The following is a 14,683-nucleotide window of genomic DNA, read 5'->3' as shown; positions in this document are numbered from 1 at the left end:
GAGCGGCGAGCAGATGTTTCGGGAGCACGACATCAAGGTTAAACATGTGGCCGTCTACCCACACACTTCCAACATGCAAATAAACTGATTTATGACTCTGCAGTCTCCCCACACACAAAACACACGCAGTCGTAATACACAGCATCTGCCCAAAGGCAGTAGATTCTGCGACTTCTATTGGATCTGTTGACTCACAGCCCACGTTTCAGTGTGGGCACGATACGGGATTGAGTTTTGGGCCACAAATGGGATCTGTATCAGCTAATTGTCCCCTGTCAAGATTCGTAGATTCATATGGGCTAATTCAGATAGGACAGACAGGGAGAAACTCATTTGGCCCATATTGCGTCTTCTTTGAACCCACTCTAAAAAGCTGGCTGAAAATGTCAAACCAATCTAGTATTATCTAGTATTGGATTATGGCAGGCACTGGTGTTAAAGGACATGACACGTGGCCAGGTGTGGTGTACCAGGGCATCATAATGGTGCAGGTGGCCCTGAAACTTGACTTATCATGCACCTCCTTTAAGAAGGAGAATGCTAAGAGGGATGGTAAGGACTACAAGGTTTGCCCCATTGGTGACCCCTGTCCAACTGAGATGACAAGCATCTGCTCCTTGTTCACAATGCTATAGATCTAAAATGCCTTACAACATGCGAATAAACTCTGATTTATCGCTCTGCAGTCTCACACATAAACACAAGCAGTCGCACATGTCGTAATGCGACTTATATTGGATCTGTTGACTTATAGCCCATGTTTCAGTGTAGGCACGATACGGGATTGAGTTTTGGGCCACAAATGGGATCTGTATCAGCTAATTATCCCTTGTCAAGATTCTATGAGAGATTCATATGGGCTAAATCAGATAGGGCTGACACGGAGCACATGGACAAACCCATTTGGGGACCAAAGTCTAAATTGAACTGATGGGTGAGAATGTCAAAAAAATGAGTCCAGCATGGTTTTATGGCTGCCAGTGGTGTAAAGGCCGCCATAATGGTGCAATGAGCACCCCTGAAACTTATGCATTTGTACCTACTATGAAACACTGGCTGAGAATGTCAAACCAATGAGTCTATTATTGAATTATAAAGGCCATTTTGTGTAAAGGGCATCCTGTTTAGGCAGGTCACTCCAAAATCTATGCATGAACCCCATCCTAAATTATGATCCATCCCTATTAAGAAGGTTACCCCATCTCAGACTCCTGTCCCAGCAAGTGTCTTATCCATGATGCTATGAATCTAAAATGGATTCCAACATGCGAATAAACTCTGATTTATGACTCTGCAGTCTCCCCACACACAAACACATAAAGTCACACATGCCGTAGTACACATCATCTGCCCAAAGGCAATAGATTCTGTGGCTTTTATTGGATTTATTAACTCTCAGCCCACATTTCAGTGTGGGCATGATACGGGGCTCAAAATGGGTTTATACTCAGGAGTCAGTGAATTAGCTCCGTCAGATTAATTTGGGCTAATTCAGATAGAGCCGGCATATATTCCATGGACAAGTCAAAAACCAAGAACTTAATATGCCTAGATTGTCCCCACAATGCAAAACCAATGAGTTTATTATTGGATCACGATGGTCATTGGTGACTCTCTGGCGCTGGGTCCCCAAAACTACCCTGACTTAATCAATGCTGTTTTACTCTTTACAGAAGGAGCAGATATTCCGCTTTAACGCTTTTCAATGATGCACACTTCTGCATTCATGCATTTATGCAGGAATCCAGTTGCGGAAAACAATATATCACGTCCTTGAACGTGGTTCAGTGATTCATGTACCCAGTGAATCCAATATACACTGAGCACTGATTGGCATGATGGAGGGGCAGTACAAAAAGCCCTGTGATTTGTATTTGTAATATCCCTTGTGAAACAGATTTATACTTTAAATATACTGATTTCTTTACCGTTTTCAGATACCTATTTGCTTTTTATTTATTTAAACAGGCACAGGAACAATTTCTTTCCTCAGGCAATTAATTTAATGAACGCTTAAGCATGGAAAACACAACACTGTTATACATTTATTTCTGTCACTAAAACAAATCCCTCATATGTGTAAACACACCTGCTAATAAAACCTGATCTGATTTTAATTAAAGATGTATGATAGCATATATTCATATCAAATGCAATGCATTCTGTTTGGGATGTTTTTTGACCCACTGAAGTATCATTATTTACATTATTATTTCTATTAAATATGGCTAAAGTAGCATATGCATATTCTACTACTACGCAAACTAAACCCACACACGTTAAAGACAAGACCAGACAATCTGAACTGAAACCAACTGGAACTTATAAACACACAGGCAATTACTAAATGAACAAGACACACCTGAACATAATGAGACAATTAACAGAAAGTAGGGCACACAGATCACATGGGACTAGAGAAAACAACAACAAAGAATCCAGATACGTGACAGTTTAGTTCATCAACAAATAAATACACTTATTTCAAACATGACCAAATATGATCAAAAAACACTATTTAAAACACATTTAAAGTAAAACACTTTCTCTTACTCTCTTTAAGTACACCTAAAGGCCTTGTTTTCATTAATACTGTACAAGTATCGCTTCTTTTTTCCTCTTTAATAAACATTTAATAATTAAAATACACAAATTCAATATAGTTCACATGAGACGGGGCTTAAATTGCTTCGGTTTATTCGCTCGCTGTGATCTGACTCATCTAGTTTAACTGTCAGTTGCTTTAAGAAACAGTACTATATAATATATACTATATATAATGTCCTTGTCTATGCATACTGCATAGCGTATGGATTCTAGTCAGGCAGCTGCCTTTGAAGTGAACGAGAACAGACAATTAGACACCTCCTAGTGCATATTTAACAATATACTTAAGCATTTTGTATGCACATCACGTTTAAGAGTCCTGTAAACTCAAAAGAGTTTTCTGTTTTGATCAGCAGGTAACAAACAGCGGAAGAAACATCTCAGTGCTTCTTTTATATATCTCTCTTTTTAACGTGTGATAAAGCATTACTTTACGCCGCATCAATCAGCTGACCCTGTAACTGCAAAATCAATGAACATTTTCAATGGGTTATTAATCCTCTAAGTGTAATCAAGAGCTTGGTCCTTTATTATTCCAAGCTTGTTTTTATTTGCTTATTTTTCCTTAACGAATCACTGAGAGACTTGAGAGGAAGGTTAAAGACACGTGAGAGCAGAGGAAATAACGACAGCAGATCAATGCAGCGCGTCATAAATCTTTCTTTCTTAATTTCATTAGGTTAGGACAGGCCAGTTTTAATCAGTGCGATCTGTATCAGCGTGTAAATTATGTTTTAAAAATGCGAAGTGCTGTTGAAACATTCTGCGATATGTAGGAATAAAAGCATTTAGCGGATGCTTTTCTTTCTAGACTGAACCAGAATTTGGTTTCATTCACATTCTGACCCGTTTCTCTCTTTTTCTCTGTTTTGTCTGTCCGGTATAAATGATTATGAATTGACCCCGTGAATGCAGAACTGAAATACCGTGACCTGACAAAACAATAGGAGACATAATAAAATAATAAAGACAAAACACACCGAGGGCAACAAGAACAATCAGGACAGGATGATACAGACACTAGCTTTGTCCTGTAGCAGTCTGTCAGGAATGTGTTTCGCTCTAATCACTGAATGTGAAAAAAAAGGCTTCAAACACTTATTTTTCAGAGGATATTTATTTTTATCACAGCTTTGTCTTTTCATTTTTATATTCATACATGAAAATCACTAACCCGAGACCAAACGTCCCTTGTGGACATTAAATTCCTAATTATAATAATTATTATTAGTATTATTATTATTATTATTAGAATGTGAATAATTCTTATTGTTTTATATATATATATATATATATATATATATATATATATATATATATATATATATATATATATATATATATATATATATATATATACATACATATATATATGTGTGTGTGTGTGTGTGTACATAAATAATAAATACTGTAAATAAAAATATACACGTGCGGAAATCCATAATATTAAACTATACAAACTATATAGAGTGAAGTAGCAAAAATGAAATAATGGCTCTAAATTGTTGCAGCTGTAGCTGAGCGTTTGGTGGAACGCGGGGCGAGAAAAGCACTTCAGGACATATGCATCTCAGTGTTAATTTTGTGTAACTGTGGGGATTTGGCTCCCCAAGGATTCAATTAGCTCTGAGCATAAGGTGATGATTGAAACAGGAGAATGTGAATTAGTTAAGACCTCCAGCTGGGGTAAATACAGTCGGGGTTAATCTTTTTTCTCGACTTGACAAAATAATACTTTGTCAAGTTGTCAGCGGTTAGAAGCGTCAGTTATCAGCGGAGGATTGTGCAGAGACCGAGAGTCCAGAAAGTGATTTGCTGATGCTGTACTGAGCGCTACGTAGGCTGCCTGCAGAGAAGGAGAGATATTGTTCACAGCGCTGATGATGTGAAGTAGAAAATATAGACAAAAACAAGGCCTTCGGCCAAAACGAGTAGTTAACTCCTCGGGTGCAGCAGCAGTGAATCACAGAATCGGTTAAATGCCTGATTTGATTTCACTCGGGTGTTTCGGGACACGAATGAAAAGATGATAGTGAGCAGCATGTGTACCGTGAATATCGATGAAACCATCAAGATGGCTGATGTTTTTAGAGTGTTTTTAAGTCTAGCGTTTCAGCTAACGTGTGCTAGCATGTATAGACAAGATAAAGGATTCAAGTCGACATATATACACCAACAAAAGCTTCTGATTCCTACACGTTTTTTTCAGCATGATAAACTTGGTGTTTCAAATTTAGAAGCCTAAATACAATCATCCAAGTAAACTAAAAATATCAGTTGACTAGACAATGGTCACTTGACCTTAATAAGCAAGCTACTATTCACATGCAAACATTATAGGCATCTATATATCTGCCTGTGACAGATCTAGTATTCTTTTATAGCGTGTTAATTATCTGGCCGTCTGCCCCTGATGTTCAGCGACGGTGTTTCTAGATCCAAGCAATGGAAATACGATGCGGCGTATGTCGAATATTCAGGAGCTGAGCGAGCAAAAACCGTGAAAACGCACGAGGAGCTTTAGTGGGAACACGTAACTGTTGAAGCAGAAGAATGATACACTTCCAATGAAATGTTCGACTTATTGACTCAACGATTTGGGGACGCATGCCGCTGCTGTCTTCTTGAAAGAGCAGACTTTAAAGCGTAGCTGTGCGCCAGACGGTCTGTTAGATCGTTTCGAGCTGTTTTCCAGCAGGAGCTTGTCTGAAGGAATCTTTGGCTAACAATTGAAATAGCATTTAAAAGCAGAAAATGGAGTGTGAGTGCAAGGAGTCTGTGAGAAACCTCGGGTATACGTGCTTGGAAGCGCTCGCTTTTATTTTTTATCTCTTCTGCTTCTAGGCATAAAGTATCCCAGTCTTACGAAAGCGCTGTTGGTTAAGCGTTAAGTGATAGCCAAGCAATAACCAAACTGCGCGTTTAATTTGTATATTATCGTGTGGGTTGTCTGTTTTTGGTGCATTTGTCTCGTTGTTATTTTGTCTATAGACGGGCAGCGGTCAGGATCTTGTCTTTCACTCCCACACACCACATAAGGAAGAAAATCACCTTATTTGTGTAAATCAGACCGCATTAATTGAGCAAATCCTTCACAGCTTGATAAAAACGAAATGCTAGCGCGTGGAATATCACAGTGCGGTGAAACTGTTGGGTGGGAATCCAGTGGATTTGTCTTCAGCGGCTCAAGTCCAGCCTGTAGGTCGTTTCTCCAAGTGTCTCAAGTAGACATTGCTTGATGAGAATATTTTTCTCAGGCTTTTTCTCTGCGGTCGCTCAGAGCGCTTTCACTGAAAAGACGATGTACGGTTCTCAGCCTGAACCCTGATACAGGTTTCACAGACTTGTTGAACTGGGGAAAGCCTTTAAAAAACCCTTTATTAAACTGCAAATGAAAACTGCATTTCACACGTTTAACAAGTTGGTTCATTAAGATAAAAAAGTACCTTATTTTGCAATTACAACAAAGGGCGGACATTTTAGCGTTAATTGATTGATTGAGAAATAAAAGCGTTTCTTCATTTAACGATTTTAGTTTGCGTTATAATAACCCTGCATGCACATGCACAATTACGTCATATACGTCTGTTAAGTGCTTAATCTCTTTGTTCGTTTTTTTCCATGCACAGTGAATAGGAAAGTTTGCCTCATATTTAACGTTAAAACACACTCTTTTGGGTCATGCTGTGTGTTTTGCTCTTTTTTTCCTCTTCCAAAGGAAAATGCATCATATTTAATGTTATAACATACCCTTCAAACCCCATCGTGTAGTGTTTTCATCAGCGGACAGTTTGTTTTTGTCAAGTTCGAGCTGTTTATTGCACCTTTACTGCTGATCTCTTTTTATCTGTTTGCTGTGAAATCAAAAAAATAACCCCATAAAGCACAGTTTGGCTCCCAGTTCAGGAACATCTCTAAGAATCCTCGATAAGGTCTCTTACGCACTTTTGGTAAAGCTGTGAATGCCAGCAATAAGTACTAGCAGAGAAAGGACAAATACATCAAATTAATTGGATTGGATCCTGCATCGGTCTAACTGGGAACGTTGTAGGCGATCTGGAGCATTGGCCCTCAAAATCACCAAATCATTCCCACGTATAACTCTGTTAGTGACGTCCGGTTACAGTCTGGAGGGTGCACTTTTTCATTTGTAGCCAGGATGCTATGCCGTCCATTAAATCTATCGCTCTGTTACTTTGTGAGGTTTTTTTTCCAGGCTGAAGCACGGAGATGACACCCAGAAGACAAAGATGTATCACGAAAAGATCAATTTATTATAGCTTTGTCACCAACGCAGCGGACCATGTAAAATCTCATAAAAGGGTACAAAAGCTGTCAAAGGTACTGATATGTTGCGAAATAAAAGTGTAAATTTTCTTAAAATGATAAAATAAAATCGATTATTTTTATTTTGTTTATTTATTTATTTTTATAATTTTTTTTGTATTTTATTTTTGAGCGTATCAGAATGACCTCCGAAGCATCACGTGACACTGGACTGAAAATTCAAACGAAAACAATAAATTACTAACTTGTTAAACATAACATGAAAACGATACATGAAATCAACATGACATAAACTCTGAGCCTATTCATCACCACATGATTCATCAGCGCTTGCTGTACCAAAGAAAAATGAAATAAATTGCGCAACAGATAAAAAAAACAAACGAAAGAGATATCAACGAGAGAAACGGTTTTGCGACTGTTACAACTTCCAGTGTTTTTATTCCACAGCAAACCGATATAAAGACAGTGCTTCAGAGGACAAATGAAGCTAAAATGGAGATTAAAATAACATTGAAAAATAATCACTAAAAATAGTCAAAAACGCTTGAGTCAAGGGTTTCAAAGACGTGTCAACAATGATGCACGTATTCCTATTGAGGTGCGTGAAGGGGAAAACAAATAAATGTCACAGGCCACGAGGGAATGTTTGAACATCAAATACTATGTGCGTTTTTCTACTGACGAAGCAAGGCAAAAACTAACAAAGACATTTACATCTTTGTCTGGGTCTGGGGTCACGAGAAGCGGTTGGGCTCGAGTTTTAAACGTAATCTCAAACATCCCACAGTGCAGCGAGGCGTTGGTTGCAACGATGTTTAAAGGAGTGCACGAATAAACTTGATCATGTCTGGAGCTCAGACAGTGGAGCGTCACACGGCTGATTATGATACTGGAGACTACATCAACTGATACATTTCTATTTTGAATGCAATGCAATGAAAGCTGTTTTGGATAAAAGCTGAAATAATAGGATTAAATTGGACAAAATTGGATAAAACGTCTGCCGAATGCATAAAAAGTGTGTCCCCGCACTGAAACGAGGTAGCGGTAGCAAGTCCTTGATTTATAAGCAGGGTTGAGGGGAAGATGGATGAAGCCAGTGAGCAATTCGTGAGAGAAAACCTATTTAAGAGTGCAAAGATTTGAGACTAGTGTTAAAGTTCAGGAGGACAACGACATTAAAACATGCCGCCAAAGCTGCACGACAATCTACATGTCTATAGTCAAAACCCAGACTTTTCTGATGGAGAATCTGCCGCAAGACACAAATTAGTGTTTACAAATGGTCCCTATGTGAAATGAAAGAACTGGACAAATTTATCTTTGAGCAATTTAATTAAATAGCAATTTTGCCATATATATATATATATATATATATATATATATATATATATATATATATATATATATATTTTTTTTTACATTTATTTATAAATATAAAAAATGAAAAAGTAAATAATTAAATATATATATATATATATATATATATATATATATATATATATTATATATATATATATATATATATATATATATATATATATATATATATATATTTATTTATTTATTTTTTTATAGAATTAGAATTAGAATTAGAATTAATATACAGGGTCACAGTTTGCAATTTTGGTTAAAAAGTGTAAAGCACTGCCGCTGTGAGTGTTCTTGTCACCTGACTGACGTGTGATTTTCTCTTTCATCCTTCTTCATTGGAATGCGTGCATCATGGTTGATGTGACAACAAAAGCTTGAAGGCTGGGTGATTTCTGTCCCTTTTTTGTCCTGGTTAGAAGGAAAAGCAGCATCATATTTGATGTTATAACAAGCGCTTAATGTTCAGTTGTTTTGTGTTGAACTACTGTAGTTTGCTAGGTTTATTGTAATCAACATTTCTTTAACATTTCACTTCTGTACAGTTTATTGTTTTGTAGAAATGAAAAGCACAGCACGTTTGTATCTGCAGTACGTCACTTTCAGTGTGTTCCCTCGAGTATTGAGGTGGAAAATACTACGAATTACCATAATTATGAGTTGCATCTGAACGGCTCTTCAAATCATAATTACAACCGAGAACTTCAGGAATAATCTGCTACTTCAGAATATAAATATACTTTAGGTCACTGACGTTGCCCTCTGAGATATGAGTGTCTTTCATTAAACACAGAAGTCAATACAGTAACGCTTTCTTTAATAACCTATAAATTGTGACAATAACTTATGATTAAAAAATAATGAAATAAATAATAATAACATTTGTTAACCATGACAGCCCATTTTTGTACCACTGATATGCTTTGTAGTTTTTTGATATTTAAAATTAGATTTAATTTTTTTAATTAAAAAATAGGTCTACAATTTCCTATTTTAGGTATAGCAATTATAATGTATTATTAGTATTAATATTATTATTATTAGTAGTAGTAGTAGTAAATATGTCTCTAAAATTGTTCATATATTTATTTTATTAATACATTCATTTTATGTAAATAATGAAAACACCTTTTTATGGTTTTAATTAACCAAACTTTCTTTCTGTTAAAGTAAGTAATAAATGTTGCGCGAATTCTGCAGGTGGACCATATTCTGAGATTATACATATTATAATATACTATCATCATACTATGATATATAATAAATGGTTTTATGTTTTTTCTTGTTATCATGTTTCTAGTTATTTTGAACCTAATCAGAAGACCCCAGCGCGGTTTGTTATATGCATGTATGTTAAGACACGAGGGTGATTAAATTACCGTCCCTTTAAAAATATTTTATTTGCTCTACTGTAGATTGCTGATGAAAGTACAGTCAGGCTACATACGCGCTGTTCAACAGTTCAGTGCACTTTACTCACCTGCTGAGCCGAGTTTTATAATAAATCACACTGGACCGTCTCATTTTAGCTTGAAGTGGTGTTCAGCGCCCACATGAGAGAATAACAGCGCGGATCGGTTCTTCACATCAGCCCAGCGTTAGCAGACTACCCAGACTTCACAATTAAATTGAGGCCTGATAACGGAGCTTTCGTTGGCGTCTCTGAAGCTGATTATTCTTGGGTACGACGTGTGATTGTTTATGCTCAGCAGCGACTCCTTTCAGAAAGCTGTGGAACTGCAATGCCTCCGATCGCAGGTGCCTTAAATATTCCTAAAACAAAGAGGTGATGTTTCGATACATGAGACGTGGAGCACAAAATCAGGCTGTTTCTCGGATGCTCTCCTTCTCGAAGTAAACAAGGAGCTTTTGGCTAAAATGCAGCCGCTGTTTGCCAGCAGTCCTTGGCCTTGTCTATACTGACAGCTTTCTGCTGGCTAGACACCAGCTCTGACTGGCGTAGTTTATCAAGCCAAACGAGGATCTAAACAGGATCTGGCACATTATTAAGTACTATGTATCTATTTTATGAACTCTTTGTGCTCTCAGAAAGTGAGTGGAGTAAAAAAAGAGGCTTGAGATGCAGAATCAGCTCATTCTAGATGAAGAAGGACGCTGAAGCGGCCGGGTGATCGAGGTTTGTTTTCTCCACTCTGAAGAAAAAGGTGAGTTTCAGTTTTTTCCTGCAATTTTTCTCTCCACAGCTGAGACGCCAGATCTGTTACGTCTGTATGTCGGGGGAAAAAAAGAAACAAAATACAAGAAAGCTACAAGCTCCACGTCATTTAAAACTAGTTCAGATAGACTCAAGCTTCACTGTTAGAAAAGTACTACATCGAAACAAACAACGAGCGAAGATTCAAATCAATCTGTGAGTCGCGTTTTTTATCGGTTTGATTGTAAAAAAGACCATTTTAGCAGGCATTTGCGAAAGTGAACAAAAACGTTTTTGAGAATGATACCATTATTGTCTCCATGTAAACAACTAAAACGTGAATTTGTTGAAACGATGCTGTCTTGCATTTATTACATTTTGAGTCTAATGTTCATAGTGACATCGCCACTACTGGCCCGGCATGCATACGCTTTTTTAGTCATTTTTGCGGAAGGAAAACTATCAGTGAAATACGTTTTTAGTGCATCGTTGCATCCCGTTTCAAAGCTGCGTGTGTGAGTTAACAAGACACGACCTTAAGATTTTTGTTCAAATTCATACAAATTGATCATTTGATCATGTGCACTGCTAACTCGGACACTTTAGTTTGTTTTATGCATCTCTGTAACAAGCTCTGTGTGATTTGTTCAGACAAACCAACAAACAAATGGATACTTACATGCATTAGTTTTATGTTTTCTGTGATGTTCATTTCCCAGAAACCGGCAAACCTAAAAGGTCATTGGTTCAGTTTCCATCTTCATCCTGTAGTCTGTGAAGAACAACAAGTTTTAATTCTGCATGAATGCCTTTTAAACAAAGTAACGCGTTCAAGGCAAACTTTGTTAAATACTAAAATGAATTAACACGGTATCATTCATTCTATGACAGTTCAAGGAATGGCTTGTTCCCCTGGTGTCAAGTCAAGGTTGGTTTACGAAGTAAATCTGTTTTTTGCTGGTGTTTAAAAAGAAACCATGGCCGTACAAATAATGATACACTGACCATGAATGATAATGACTTCCAGGACTCGAAGTAAATGATACACAAAATGCATTAAATGAAAAACTTATTAAAGAGATTCTAGCTTAGAAAATAATGCTTGTGATGTTTGGCTCCGAAAGCTACATCGGCTTTCTGATTTGGGAATCAAAAAGCAGGAAAATATGAGCGGGAGTGTCGCCTGGAGTGTGTGACTCATTCAAGTCATTCAGTGGAACTAAGTTGGTCATTAACGTTTACACTTCAGCAATGAAATCCCCCCTTAGCCACCTGGCACAGGTGATTATATCATTATGATCACAGAAGGGTGAAGAGAAACTTTACTTTGTCACCTCGAATAAGAAGTCAAAGTTTAAAAAGTCAGCCATTTTTGTGCATTTATATGTAACTTTTATATGTTGCGAGTTAAAAAAGAAATAAAGAAATGTCCTGCCGGCCATTTAATGCATGTAATTTCTAAATAATTTGCATGGTAGAAAACATCCAGGTCATAGAGACTCAGCATTTTCTTCACAGAACGACAGCCTTTTTGTCGTATAAATTGGATTTGAGACTTACAACTGTTGCCGTTTACACAAACACACGAACGAGTTCACATCGCAGCAGAAAAGTCAGTGTGGAAAAACTTCTTTCTTGGATCAGTGATCTTGAATGGCAGCCTAAGGCAACATTTCGTGGTTTGGTATTATTGAAAAGCTTATTATGGATTTTCCATTGAAAGCTTCACTGAAGAAAATTCGGTCTTCGGCATGTCAAAGCGCAAGAAGGTATTGAAGTGAATGAAGATTATATCTGAACGACTGACAGGAGAACCAGGGTGCCACATATATACAGAGTTCATGCTGTGCACCTGAAAGGTCAAGATCTTTTTTCACTCTCCAGAACTGAGATCTACACAACAGCTGAATAGCGTGAACACTAATAAACAGAGTCTTTTAGACTCTAATACTTTATAATTTGGTCACTAAAGCAAGTAATTTTTTTCCCAAAGTAATTATTATAATAAGACAGAATACTGATGCAAAACAGAAAAAAACTGTGGTAATACTTCAGAAACATTGCTCTGTGTTTATGCTCAAGGCTCTTTGAATTCTAAAACACCATTGCTTTAAATTGATTCAGTTAACTAGTAAACACAAGGCCAATTCGAAATGAAAAGAAAACAGCGCTGTGATGACAAATGAAAACTCGCACTTAGATGAAAATCAAAGCATTTAGCATTGCTTTTAATGTCTATGTTTCACTCTTCTGTTGTCGTTTCAACATCAGTGGATCACCAAAGAAGTTACTTTTTAGTGTTTTTTTAATGGATGTCTATCCATACAGTAAAATCATACCAACAGTATGTTCTTTTGTGTTGCATTAAAAAAAGAGTCACACTGGTTTGGAATGACATGAGAGTGAGTAAATGATGACAAAATTAACATTTTGGGGTGAACTATCCTTTTAAGTAGCATCATACACGTGTCAGAATGCACGGGATGCATTTAAAAATATATGTTTTAAATATAAAAAGTGGGATATAGAAATATGAAATGATAGGAAAAATAGTGAAACTTTTAAATGTGAAACTAAAATTGATAGTAGCCTAGTTGGTGGCAAGACATTGTCTTCTTTGAGTGATTTATTTAATGGACTCTTTCAAAAGGGCTGATTAATTCAGGAATGAACTAATATACTACTGGATCAGTAGATCAGTGGATCACTGACTCACTCGATTCATTCAAAAATGCTAAATCCTTCAATAAGGAAACACTGCTTTGTGTTACTGGTGATGGAACAACATGGCTTTGTTTGGAACCATTTACGTTAGTGGAATAGTTACTTTTTTCCTTAGAGAAAGTGTACTTGCAGTGTACACTCACGCAAGCATTTGGCATTTCAACAGTGACATATAAATCAAAGATACACAATTAACAACCATAAAACAACACCAGTCTCAATTATTCATCAATTACTATAGGGCAAGAGATGATATTATATCTACAGTTCAAGCCGCATAAATATTTTGTTTATTGAATTGTTGCTCTGACAAAGTCTGCCACAGACCATATAACAAAACTTTTAAATAGTATGCGAAATTAAAACAAAAACGTGGTATTACTTACACAAAATTTTTTTTTGGAGTTGATGCCATAGGTTTGGTTGTGCGTATGATACGCTGATTTCCTCTCGGGGAACCATGGTTACATGAGTAACCTGAGATGTTCCCCTTTTAGGGAACTCAACACTGTGTTCTGGTGGACACTTTAAAGTAACGATATCCAATCACGCCATGCCGAGGTACCAAGGAGGTGAAAGACATACACCAAACTTTTCCTCGGAAAGGGGCCAATCCACTGAAGCATCAGGTTACTCAAGATAATTGTTAAAAAGAGTGAGACCAATTAAGGGCGAACACCCTAACTAAGGAACATATCCATCTTCAAATAGCTATGCTATGTAAGCAATAATAGCCAGAATACATCCTGGTCTCAAAGATTGCTACAAACAACCCCAGCTAAGACACAGCTACCCACAGATAGCTATATGACAAAGGTCCTTCCTAAGAAGCTACCCAAACCAAAGGGATGGCTATGTACTTAAAATCCTGCAGCGGAAATAGTGCTTGTCTAAACCAGGGCTCAGGAGATTGCTACTTAAAAAGCCCTAAGAGCAGCCACATAGCTACCTCCAGATAACTATATACCTATACAAGGGGTTACCTTATGGGACCAAACTAAAAACCAGGTAAGCCTACCTGAAACTGCCCAGACCGCAAAGAGTGGGCAATCTATTTATTTCCTTAACAGGGAAGATAACACTGTCCAAGCAAGGGACCAAAAAAAAACATATATCCTCAGATAACTATGTACCCAGGAAGATGTACTGGACTGAAACTAAGGGCTAGGAAAAGGGCCACTACATAAGAGGGTTCAAAACAACTGCTGTGGAACACAGATAGTCTCAGATAGCTATATTCAGATAAGCCCATCCTGTCATACTAAAACCTGGAATACAACCATTTTCAGAAGACTATACTAAGGAGATCCCCAATCCACATCACCTACCAACTACCCAGACCACAAAGTGTGGGCAATAAGAAGTAATAGCTTGTTACTTAAACCGTGAACTGAGGAGCAATCATTGATCTGGCACACAGGTATTCTCAGATAGCTTGAATATAGGAAAAAGAGGAACACCCCAGGAGAGGTGGTGCAGTCAACATGACTGCAGTAAAACGCAGCTAGCCTCGGGTAAATGTAGTCGATTAGTCTT

General features: G+C 37.2%; 1 long non-coding RNA gene across 1 annotated transcript; it reads right to left on the bottom strand.

Moving 5' to 3' along the window:
• Positions 1-8,527: 8,527 nt before the first annotated feature.
• On the bottom strand, positions 8,528-11,186 carry LOC122323060. Its single transcript, XR_006246940.1, has 3 exons — positions 11,103-11,186; positions 9,749-10,495; positions 8,528-8,679 (listed from the first exon to the last, which is right to left on the bottom strand). It is a non-coding gene; the product is annotated as an uncharacterized LOC122323060 (long non-coding RNA).
• Positions 11,187-14,683: the final 3,497 nt, after the last annotated feature.

Source organism: Puntigrus tetrazona, chromosome 18 (assembly GCF_018831695.1).
Source record: "Puntigrus tetrazona isolate hp1 chromosome 18, ASM1883169v1, whole genome shotgun sequence".
In the NCBI taxonomy this organism is placed as follows: domain Eukaryota; kingdom Metazoa; phylum Chordata; class Actinopteri; order Cypriniformes; family Cyprinidae; genus Puntigrus; species Puntigrus tetrazona.
The sequence above is the reverse complement of the archived record's forward strand: the minus strand, read 5'-3'. Positions and strand labels throughout refer to the sequence as shown.